Source organism: Coregonus clupeaformis, chromosome 3 (genome assembly GCF_020615455.1).
Source record: "Coregonus clupeaformis isolate EN_2021a chromosome 3, ASM2061545v1, whole genome shotgun sequence".
Classification (NCBI taxonomy): Eukaryota; Metazoa; Chordata; class Actinopteri; order Salmoniformes; family Salmonidae; genus Coregonus; species Coregonus clupeaformis.
This window is the reverse complement of record NC_059194.1, coordinates 16,680,569-16,693,129: the sequence shown is the minus strand read 5'-3', so window position 1 is coordinate 16,693,129 and position 12,561 is coordinate 16,680,569. Positions and strand designations below refer to the sequence as shown.

The following is a 12,561-nucleotide window of genomic DNA, read 5'->3' as shown; positions in this document are numbered from 1 at the left end:
TCCCTCACGACGCCAGGACAGCGGAGTCACTCACCACCTTCCGGAGACACTTGAAACCCCACCTCTTTAAGGAATACCTGGGATAGGATAAAGTAATCCTTCTACCCCCCATTACCCCACCCCAAAGAAAGAAAAACATATTGTAAAGTGGTTATCCCACTGGCTATAAGGTGAATGCACCAATTTGTAAGTCGCTCTGGATAAGAGCGTCTGCTAAATGACGTAAATGTAAATGTAATTCCAATTTTTTTTAAGTGTATCTGCTGTATGTTGTTTGCGATGATCCAAATTCTCTGAAACTGGTTCTGCTATATTTTATGTACGATGATGCTAATTCTCTGGAACTCTGTCCTCATTAATGTTGTTTGCGATGATGTCACTTCTTTGATTCCATAGAACTTTGACTGCTATATTTTCTTTGACATGATGCCAATTCTCTGGAAGTGTATCTGCATGGGCACATGGACACATATGGGTCTAGGGGTGCCTGAGTACCTACACCTTTGCCCTCCTATGAGTAACATGCCCTTTCAGATTCCACACATTTTTTAATCAATACATATTTATTTTACTTTAGTTCTCTCTTTTTGTTACCGATCTCTTGTTACCCATCAGAATTGCCCATCAAACTAGGCCATTTCTCATAAGCTCTTGTCTTGGAAGATTCCCCCTCCCTGTCCTTCTGCCCCCGAGCCGTCTCTGTGAGCAGTATCTAGCTGGCTTATTTACAGTGGGATGTGTGTGTTTTTTGAAGGGAAAAAAGTCCTACAGGACCAGTAGAGAATTATAAACGGAAGGATTTTAAGTTGGTAATTAACATTACGTGGTCAATTCCTGTTGTATTGTTGTTTTAATTTTCTTAGAGGAAGGCAGCTTTCCTAATGCAACTGTTTCAGCCTCACATAGTGCTCTCTGTAGCGGCCCTAATGCAACTGTTTCAGCCTCACTTAGTGCTCTCTGTAGCTGCCCTAATGCAACTGTTTCAGCCTCACTTAGTGCTCTCTGTAGCTGCCCTAATGCAACTCTCTGTAGCTGCCCTAATGCAACTGTTTCAGCCTCACTTAGTGCTCTCTGTAGCTGCGCTAATGCAACTGTTTCAGCCTCACTTAGTGCTCTCTGTAGCTGCCCTAAGGCAACTGTTTCAGCCTCACGTAGTGCTCTCTGTAGCGGCCCTAATGCAACTGTTTCAGCCTCACTTAGTGCTCTCTGTAGCTGCCCTAATGCAACTGTTTCAGCCTCACTTAGTGCTCTCTGTAGCTGCCCTAATGCAACTGTTTCAGCCTCACTTAGTGCTCTCTGTAGCTGCCGTAATGCAACTGTTTCAGCCTCACTTAGTGCTCTCTGTAGCGGCAGGGCTAGACAGGGGCTACCCTCCATCTTCCCTGGTTGCGCGTGATAGGCTACGCTGGATTTTATTATCTAAAGTCAAATCAACTTTACTCTGTAAAAGTATATGCTCGACTCCCGTGTTCCACAGTGGTGCAATAACAGGTAAGGACATGGGAAGAAGCCTATAAACTTCATCATCACCCAAAGTTAAAATGTTTGTGTGTGTAGCTCAAAACTCATTTCTGCCGTTGGTTATTATTCTGCATTCAATATGTAGTGTAATGTAGTGGTTTCAATGCAAATCAACTTTTTGATAGAGTTTGTCTCACCAACATCTACATGTTCAAATCGCCACTGGGAACATTGTGTGCTGTATTTACTTTGTGATGATGCCAATTCTCTGGAAACTATTTATTAGCTCTAATTTGAATTTTACTATTTGAAATGAGAACTTCCCTCTTCAGCATATGTTATAAAATCAAGCAGGTTTGGTACCTTCTACCATACTCTGGGAGACAGAGGCCATAACCATCAAGATAAGACCACACAAGAAGGCTCACTCCAGACAGGTAAGATTGACTTGATTGTTTCTAGAGTTGTGTTGCGTTGTCCGTCAGAAAAGTCTAAAAGAGGTATCGGTCAACCAATTGAAAACGTGGAAAAGCATTTCTACCGAATCATTTCTCCCCACCCCACCGCTGTCAGACATGCATTTTATGAGTTTTGATTTGAAGGCACCCTAATATGAAATCTCTCTTGATTGACTGTGCCAGATATCTGGGGAAGATTTGACTGTTAATAGTTAATAAGCTAATTGCTCATTTAAAACCCTTTCTCCCCATACAATGTTGCACCACAGGTGCCCAGGGTAACCAACATCTAAGTTCATCACAAACAGGTAAGATATAATTGCCTGAGCATTACAGTACTAGAGCATTAAAGAATAGCTCCGTATCTGAAGATTATTGTCTTTGGTTAATGCTGTATTGTATCTGTAGATATCTGAGAGGACAGAAAACAACTAACCAGTCACATCAAAGACCATTGAAACCAGTTGCCAGAGGTAAATGCCTTCTCTCTCAAGTGCAATATTGCCACATTTTCATAACCAAAATATGATTTGAATGATATAATGTAGTTAATGTTTGTGTAACCTATATATAATGGTTTTAGAGTATGATGACTCTACCTTAGTATATAACTTCTAACACAGTGCATTGCTGTTAATCACAGTTACCTTTCCCCTTAGAGAAAACATTTTTGACAGTTTTGAACCAGAACATACAGTATAACAATTAGGAACACCTGCTCTTTCCATGACATAGACTGACCAGATTAATTCAGGTGAAAGCTATGATCTCTTATTGATGTCACTTGTTAAATCCACTTCAAGCAGGGTAGAGGAAGGGGAGGAGACAGGTTAAAGAATAATTTTTAATCCTTGAGACAATTGAGACATAGATTATGTATGTGTGCCTTTCAGAGGGTGAATGGGCAAGACAAAAGATTGAAGTGCCTATAAATGGGGTATGGTAGTACTGTTTGTGTCAAGAACTGTAACGCTGCTGGGGTTTTCATGCACACCAGTTTCCTGTGTGTATCAAGAATGGTCTACCACCAAAGGACATCCAGCCCGCTTGACACAACTGTGGGAAGTATTGGAGTCAACATGGGCCATCATCCCTGTGGAGCACTTTCAACATCTTGTGGAGTCCATGTACCTACGAATTGAGGGTGCAACTCAACATTAGAAAGTGTTCTTAATTTTTTGTACACTCAGTATAAGTCTTCTACTCTGTCTGACTCATCTCTCCTGTTTCTCCATTTAGTGAAAGATATAGTAATCTACTGTATAGTAATATAAATATACTAGTAATAGTCTAACTTACCCCTCCTGTCTCTCCATTTAGGTGAAGTCATGGTGTTCCAGAGGGCTTTCCTGTTCCTGGTGTTGCTGTGTGCCACAGTGATGGTACACGGTCAACCGGCCGATGTTAGCCCTCGTTATCAACGCTTTCTCCTACAGCACGTCACGGACGGTATGACGATCCAGAATTGTCAGCATGTGATGAGCAACTTGAATTTGACAGAGCCTGATGGAAAATGCAAATGGAAGAACACCTTCATCGAGGCCAATTCAAATCAGGTCAAGGCCATCTGTGGTCTTGGTGGCACGCATAGGAACCTCAATCTGTTTGAAAGCAACAATCCCTTCCCTGTAGTCATATGTCAACGTACAGGTGGGGATTACCATCCCAATTGTACATACAAGGGTTCTAAGCCCACTAAGAAGGTTGTCATTGCTTGTGATCGAGGATGGCCAGTGCACTATGACGGTGATATTTTTCCTACGGCTGGACAGTGAATACATATGAAAGTTGTGTCACATCACTAACTGTAAACAAAACTGGAAACGTTATCAACAAGGCAGCGCTACTGTAGCTAGCAAATGAGTGTATGAGTGATTGCTAACAACTGTAAATAATTTTAGCTGGCTAACTAATCATCTTTGCTAACAGTGGTGCAACATAATTAACTTATTTACTATTTATTAGCTACTGCAAAAAAATCTCTTCTAACAATTGCAACACTGTCTCCAAAACTTTTCTGACATATGTGAATCTACTTTCCAAGCGTAACTCAAATAATTGGCTTTCTGAAATAACATAACTAATTTATCACTTGAATTAATTGTGTCCTGTTTATGTTTTTGGTATGGTGATTTTGCACCAATCATCCTATATTGATTAGTTGATAAGTATGCATTGATCTGCAACCATGGACATCTCTGAAACAATATATGCTAGGAAAGTTCTGCATACTTAATGGATCAAGTTCCATACTGTTTTTGAACGGGCTTCAAGATTATATCATCAAATTCATGAAATATTTGTGAATTAATTTATAACCATCTTATTAACAAATGTCTCTGACTGACACTTTGCCATCAAATAAAAGCCTACCCTCACAGTGCTTAAAGGTCCAATGCAGCCGTTTTTATCTCAATATCAAATAATTTCTGTGTAACATTTAAGTATTTTACTGTGATTGTTTTCAATTAAAATGGTCAGAAATAAACAAAAATAGCTTCCTAGCAAAGGACATATTCTCAAGCAAGAATTTTGCTAGGACTGTCTGTGAGTGGTCTGAGTGGGGAGGGGGCAACTGAAAACTGGCTGTTATTGGCAGAGAGTTTAGGAAGTGTCTTTCTTATTGGTCTATTAACTAATTTACCACATGTTGATGTCACCATTGAAAGCCAAATCTACATCCCACCAAAACAGGCAGAAATATCAGGCTTTTTTTTAACAACAGTAAAAGGGCATTATCATTTTTGTGCATTCGAATTGCCATTGATAAAATGCAATTGTGTTTGTTGTCCGTAGCTTATACTTGCCCATATCATAACCCCACTGCCACCATGGGGCACTCTGTTCACAATGTTGACATCAGTAAACAGCTTGCCCACACAACGCCATACACATGGTCTGTGGTTGTGAGGCCGGTTGGACGTACTGCCAAAATCTCTAAAACAACGTTGGAGGCAGTTATGGTGGAGAAATTAACATTAAATTATATGGAAACAGCTCTGGTGGACATTCCTGCAGTCAGCATGCCAATTCCATGCTCCCTCAAAACATGAGACATCTGTGGCATCGTGCTATGTGACAAAACTGCACATTTTAAAGTGGCCTGATATTGTCCCCAGCACAAGGTGCACCTGTGTAATGATCATGCTGTTTAATCATCTTATTGATATGCCACACCTGTCAGGTGGATGGATCATCTTGGCAAAGGAGATATGCACACTAACATGGATATAAACACATTTTGCACAAAATTTGAGATAAATAATATTTTTGTGTGTATGGAAAATGTCTGGTATCTTTTATTTCAGCTCATGAAACATGGGACCAACACTACATGTTTGTTCAGTGTAGCTGACAAGACAATCCAAGCAATGTTCGCACGGCCTGTGCGCCCACGGAGGCGGAGCTGCCGCTGCTGGCAGTTACTGAGGGGCAGAGTAGTAAGTAACTGAACAGCTTGTTTTAAGCAATATATTTTTGAAACTTGAACATGCACACTTTCATGAGCATTTGAAACATAATCCATGATTTATATCATATATTTTTTTGTAATCAAAATATTTCTACTTTTAGTTTTGACCAATCACAAGTTTGTAACTTAATTTGTGACAAGTCACAAGTGGGTGCCGCCCCTAATTCCCTAATGGTCAAGCCGCCGCTGCATGATTGGCAAACATGATTGTATGACATTGTATGATATCTGTATGGCCGCTTTCAGAACGCTCCCATTCCATACTTCACTAAACTCATCAATGCACACACCATACAGTCCAGGTGCCTAAGGCCTATCGTACCTAAGAACCCTAATGATGTATTTTCTAAGGCTGTCGCTCCACACCTTAGAGTTGTAATATTATTTTTTGTATATATTACATATTTTAACATTGTCTTATATTTAAAGTATTGTGATAGTTTAAGATTTTACTTTGGATTATATTCTTTGATTGTAAATTGGTGTGCAATTCAGCCTATGACAGAAAATACACTGCTCAAAAAAATTATGAGAACACTTAAACAACACAATGTAACTCCAAGTCAATCACACTTCTGTGAAATCAAACTGTCCACTTAGGAAGCAACACTGATTGACATTACATTTCATATGCTGTTGTGCAAATGGAATAGACAACAGGTTGAAATTATAGGCAATTAGCAAGACACCCCCAATAAAGAAGTGGTTCTGCAGGTGGTGACCACAGACCACTTCTCAGTTCCTATGCTTCCTGGCTGATGTTTTGGTCACTTTTGAATGCTGGTGGTGCTTTCACTATAGTGGTAGCATGAGACGGAGTCTACAACCCACACAAGTGGCTCAGGTAGTGCAGCTCATCCAGGATGGCACATCAATGCGAGTTGTGGCAAGAAGGTTTGCTGTGTCTTTCAGCGTAGTGTCCAGAGCATGGAGGCGCTACCAGGAGACAGGCCAGTATATCAGGAGACGTGGAGGAGGCCGTAGGAGGGCAACAACCCAGCAGCAGGACTGCTACCTCCGCCTTTGTGCAAGGAGGAGCAGGAGGAGCACTGCCAGAGCCCTGCAAAATGACCTCCAGCATGCCACAAATGTGCATGTGTCTGCTCAAAAGGTCAGAAACAGACTCCATGAGGGTGGTATGAGGGCCCGACGTCCACAGGTGGGGGTTGTGCTTACAACCCAACACCGTGCAGGACGTTTGGCATTTGCCAGAGAAAACCAAGATTGGCAAATTCGCCACTGGCGCCCTGTGCTCTTCACAGATGAAAGCAGGTTCACACTGAGCACATGTGACAGACATTACAGATTCTGGAGACGCCGTGGAGAACGTTCTGCTGCCTGCAACATCCTCCAGCATGACCAGTTTGGCGGTGGGTCAGTCATGGTGTGGGGTGGCATTTCTTTGGGGGGCCGCACAGCCCTCCATGTGCTCGCCAGAGGTAGCCTGACTGCCATTAGGTACCGAGATGAGATCCTCAGACCCCTTGTGAGACCATATGCTGGTGCGGTTGGCCCTGGGTTCCTCCTAATGCAAGACAATGCTAGACCTCATGTGGCTGGAGTGTGTCAGCAGTTCCTGCAAGAGGAAGGCATTGATGCTATGGACTGGCCCGCCCGCTTTCCCAGACCTGAATCCAATTGAGCACATCTGGGACATCATGTCTCGCTCTCCATCCACCAACGCCACGTTGCACCACAGACTGTCCAGGAGTTGGCGGATGCTTTAGTCCAGGTCTGGGAGGAGATCCTCAGGAGACCATCCGCCACCTCATCAGGAGCATGCCCAGGCATTGTAGGGAGGTCATACAGGCACGTGGAGGCCACACACACTACTGAGCCTAATTTTGACTTGTTTTAAGGACATTACATCAAAGTTGGATCAGCCTGTAGTGTGCTTTTCCACTCCAAATCCAGACCTCCATGGGTTGATAAATTTGATTTCCATTGATCATTTTTGTGTGATTTTGTTGTCAGCACATTCAACTATGTAAAAAAAAAGTATTTAATAAGATTATTTCATTCATTCAGATCTAGGATGTGTTGTTTAAGTGTTCCCTTTATTTTTTGAGCAGTGTATATATTGTGATGTCACGAGAGGCTGTGTCCTGGAGGGACGTTACATCCCCCTGAGGTGGCTGCAAACCCAGACAGCTATGGCTCCATCTGCTGGTATGGTCGGGAACTCCACCCCTCTATGGCCAATCTTCCCACGCAGCTGAAACAAATGAGGAGCTGATGAGCTGAAGGTTTGGGAAGGGAAGAGACACACTGAGGGAGTGTGTGGGGGGTGAAGAGACAGTCTCCAACCTGGGCTCTCTGGAGGACAAGAGTGCTGCACGTCCACTTCCATGAGGAATATAAGGATTTGGAGATACTTACCTTTGGGAAATACTCACCTTTGGATATATGCACCTGTGGAAATACGTGAGAGACATTTGGAAGGACGTTTTGCTGGGTTGGCCACTAGCTGCAACGTGGAATACAGTAAGACTGGGGAAAAGTTATTTGAGCGAGTGAGAATTATGACTTTGGATGTGGAAGAGACATCCCTGAACTGTTAACCCTTAAAGAGCCACCAGAGAACAGAATTGTGTTATACTTTCGTTAGTTTCCCAAGACCTTTAATAAAATCCTTGTTTTGGTTGAACCTGGTCTCCTTGCACTACTTGAGCAATCCCGCTGAAAGCTGTGTAGCCTCTCGTGACATCACAGATGGTGGAGAATACGGGCACGCTCAAGCGTTAATAGTGCATGTCAGAGGAGGATACCGAAGGTTTGATCACCCAGTTTTCCAAGTTGGCCGTAGGCTCCCCGCCCGACTGAAATGGAGGACATATTGAAAGCCCTTGTTGCTGGCCAGCAAGCCCAGATGCAAGCAAACGTGGCTCTCTTGGAGGAGCAAAAGAAAGCCAACCTTCTGAAGGCAGAGGAATTGCAGTTGCAGAGACAGAGGGTTGTCCAAAATACCCGCCCAATAAAGGCAAGTGACTTTATATCTAAGATGGGAGCTACCGATGACATTGAGGCATACCTGCATGCATTTGAGGCCACGGCCACTAGGGAAGCCTGGCCCAGGCAACAGTGGGTTGGTCTGTTAGCCCCCTTTCTAACCGGGGAATCACTGAATGCTGTCCGGGACCTGGGCCCTGACCAGGTTACTGACTATGATGCCCTGAAGTCTGAGATCCTCAGCAGATATGGACTCACAAAGTTTGGTATGGCCCAGCGCTTTCACAGCTGGACCTTCCAACCAGACCAACCTCCTCGGGCGCAGATGCATGAACTTGTCCAAATCGCAAGGAAATGGCTGGATCCGCAGAGGAATACAGCAGCGGCGGTGGTGGAGGCCGTTGTGGTGGATCGTTACCTACGCGCCCCTGCCTTATGAGGCAAAACGGTTCATCAGTCAACAGGCCTTGACCACGGCTGATCTGACCGTGGAAGCTGTGGAAAAGTACCAGGCCACAGCGGAGATGCTGAATGCTTCCCGAAAAGACCCCAGGAGTGCGGCCCCACCACAAATGGGAAGAACCCGTCCAAAGGACCCCAAGGTCTCGAACCCAGCCACGTCAGGACTTATCCCGGCTCCAGGGGGAGCCAGAAACCAGGCGGGTCCAAGAAGAGTACACCAGGAGGGGGAAACTCGACAGTGTTACCGGTGTGGGGAGATGGGACATATCTCCTGGCAGTGTGGGAAACCAGCCGATGAACCTATGCCCACTGCGGAGTCCTCCAGCTCAGCCCCCCACACACCGTTTTGCCTCGCTCTTGGGAGTCGTAGATGGCGGCCCAGATCGACCCCCACCTGCCCGGTAACTGTGAATCACCATGATGTGGAGGCCTTACTGGATTCTGGTAGCCGGGCCACCCTGGTGCGTAAGGATTTGGTGGGCCCAACGTGTCTGACCCCGGGAAAGTCCTCCCAGTTTCCTGTGTCCATGGGGACACCAGAGAATACCCCATTACTGAACTTACAATGACCAGCACACGGGGAACCATACACACGACGGCGGGGGTGGTTGATTCCCCTCCCCGTCCCTGTCCTAATTGGACGAGACTGCCCAGCCTTTTACCCACTCTGGAGAGAGTCTCAGGAGAGGATAACCCGAGTACCTCGAAACGGAGAGGCAAGACTCATCCTGGGAAGGCTCCGGTGCAATCCTCCGAGTTACTCACTCCCGCCCCGGGCTCTGATAGGGATGGCAGGTGCCCAGACCGACACAGAGACGGAGCTACAGAATCTGGACAAAGAACTGTCTGGTCTGAAGGGGACCGCTGAGAGGTATCGTTTGTTAAAGCAACAGTTAGACATGAAGACAGAAGAGTTAGATATCCTCCAGGCTAAACTCCAACAGAGCTCCTTCCCTAAGCAGCAGGAGGAGCTGGAGAGGCTGCGCAGGACCATCGAGGAGTGTGAGGAGACCCTGCGCAGTAGTAAGGAGGTCCAGAAGAAGGCAGAGGAGAAGTACAAGGTGTTGGAGAACAAGATGAAGAATGCGGAGGCAGAGAGAGAGAAGGAACTGAAAGCTGCTCAACAGAAGCTAAACTCTGCTAAAACCAAGGCTGATGCGTTCAGTAAGAAACTCAAGGAGAGACAACAGGAGGCTGAGTCCCTGGTCCTAGAGGTGGAGGAGTTGAAGAGAGAGCAGGCTGGCAAGCACCACGGCAATGCGGACGCCCTCTCCCGGCGTGATGCCTTCTTCGGCTGCCTTTACCCGACGAGGACGTCGGTCCCGAGGAGGGGGATGTGTGATGTCACGAGAGGCTGTGTCCTGGAGGGACGTTACATCCCCCTGAGGTGGCTGCAAACCCAGACAGCTATGGCTCCATCTGCTGGTATGGTCGGGAACTCCACCCCTCTATGGCCAATCTTCCCACGCAGCTGAAACAAATGAGGAGCTGATGAGCTGAAGGTTTGGGAAGGGAAGAGACACACTGAGGGAGTGTGTGGGGGGTGAAGAGACAGTCTCCAACCTGGGCTCTCTGGAGGACAAGAGTGCTGCACGTCCACTTCCATGAGGAATATAAGGATTTGGAGATACTTACCTTTGGGAAATACTCACCTTTGGATATATGCACCTGTGGAAATACGTGAGAGACATTTGGAAGGACGTTTTGCTGGGTTGGCCACTAGCTGCAACGTGGAATACAGTAAGACTGGGGAAAAGTTATTTGAGCGAGTGAGAATTATGACTTTGGATGTGGAAGAGACATCCCTGAACTGTTAACCCTTAAAGAGCCACCAGAGAACAGAATTGTGTTATACTTTCGTTAGTTTCCCAAGACCTTTAATAAAATCCTTGTTTTGGTTGAACCTGGTCTCCTTGCACTACTTGAGCAATCCCGCTGAAAGCTGTGTAGCCTCTCGTGACATCACAATATATATATAATCTACTACTACTACTACTACTACTACTGCTACTACTACCACTACTACTACTACCACTACTACTACTACTATTACTACTACTACTATTACTACTACTGCAACTACTACTACTACTACTACTGCTACTACTAGTACTCCCACTACTACTACTACTACTACTACTACTACTACTGCAACTGATACTACTACTACTTCTACTACTACTACTACTACTACTACTACTACTACTACTACTACTACTACTACTACTACTACTACTAATTCTACTACTACTACTACTACTACTACTACTACTACTAATTCTACTACTACTACTACTTCTATGACTTTGCTATTATTTACAGGCTGAATTCTTGTTACAGTAATGCTCAACTAGACAGTAAACAAACTTGGATGAATTCCCCAAAAAATATGTTTCACAATTGTTTTATTTTATTAACTTCAAAAGCTCTCCCCTGTAACTATTCCCCAGGTCTTTGCTGTAAATGAGAATGTGTTCTCAGTCAACTTACCTGGTAAAATAAGAGGTTGCTTTGATTGCAGGCCAATATCATTTCTCATATGCTTGAACCCTTTTTCTGGGTCGTTACTAGTTACCACAGCCACAAAGTCATAACCCCCGCCTATTTCTACAATTAATTTTCTTAAAATCTGATTTCAAACCTAACCCTAAACTTAACCACACTGCTAAACTCATGCCTCTGTTTTAGGCTGTTTGAAAAGGTTTGAATCCTGAGCAACCTGTCTACATGTTGTTTCTCATGTGAATTTCCTTTCTTTTTCGGATTCAGTCTTTGTGTTTAATTTCCATGTTTTTTAAACTGAAAGATGGTTATACAACATTATATACTGTGTAGTTGTCACACCCTGGTTCGGGGACTCTTTATGTTGAGCCAGGGTGTGTTCAGTCTATGTTTTCTATTTCTTTGGTGGGTGTTCTAGGTTGTCTATTGTCTATGTTTGCCGGTGTGACTCCCAATCAGGGGCAACAAGTGTCAGCTGTCGGCTGGTTGTCTCTGATTGGGAGCCATATTTAATCTGTCTGTTTTTCTTTCGGGTTGTGGGATTTTGTTCGTGTGTGTGCGTGTTGTACACTAGACGTCACGCTTTCGTTGTTTATTGTTTTTGTTGTTGTGAGCATTTAATTAAAATCATCATGTTCACTCCCAACGCTGCGCTTTGGTCCTATTTCATAGACGGTCGGGACAGAAAATCCCACCAAGACCAGACCAAGCAGCGTGTCGAAGAGCCATCGCGAATAAGTCTCCGTGGCAGCTTCGATTGGGTCAAGCCCATGGAGGAGCTGAGTGAAGAGGGTTGGAGACAGAGGAGCGAGAGATGGGAGAGAATGTTGGAGGCCTGGGAAGACCCCCAGAAAATTTTTAGGGGGCTCACGCGTGGACGACGGGGCAGCAGGAGGCCGCGATGGAGCGGTCCAGCGGGTGTGAAGAGGAGGCCGCCAGGTTAAGGGGGCCACTGGTCACAGAGGAGAGGGATAGTGTGGAGGCACGGCGAGAGGTACTGGGGTGTGTGTCCAGTCCGGTCCGGCCCGTTCCTGATCTCTGCGTAGGGCCAGTGGTGTGTGTCTCCAGTACGGGCCGGCCTGTTCCTGTTCCTCGCATCGTGCCGGTGGTGCGCGTCGCCAGCCCGGTCCGGCCTGTTCCGGCCACTCGCACCAGGGATACGGTGCGCGTCGCCAGCCCGACCGGCCTGTTCCGGCCACTCGCACCAGGGATACGGTGCGCGTCGCCAGCCCGACTCGGCCTGTTCCGGCCACTCGC

General features: G+C 45.5%; 1 long non-coding RNA gene across 1 annotated transcript; it reads left to right on the top strand.

Annotated features, from left to right (window-relative positions):
- The first annotated feature begins 298 nt into the window (after positions 1-298).
- LOC121546193 lies at positions 299-2,397 on the top strand. The gene is made up of 3 exons (XR_005996342.2): positions 299-1,898; positions 2,189-2,227; positions 2,328-2,397. It is a non-coding gene; the product is annotated as an uncharacterized LOC121546193 (long non-coding RNA).
- Positions 2,398-12,561: the final 10,164 nt, after the last annotated feature.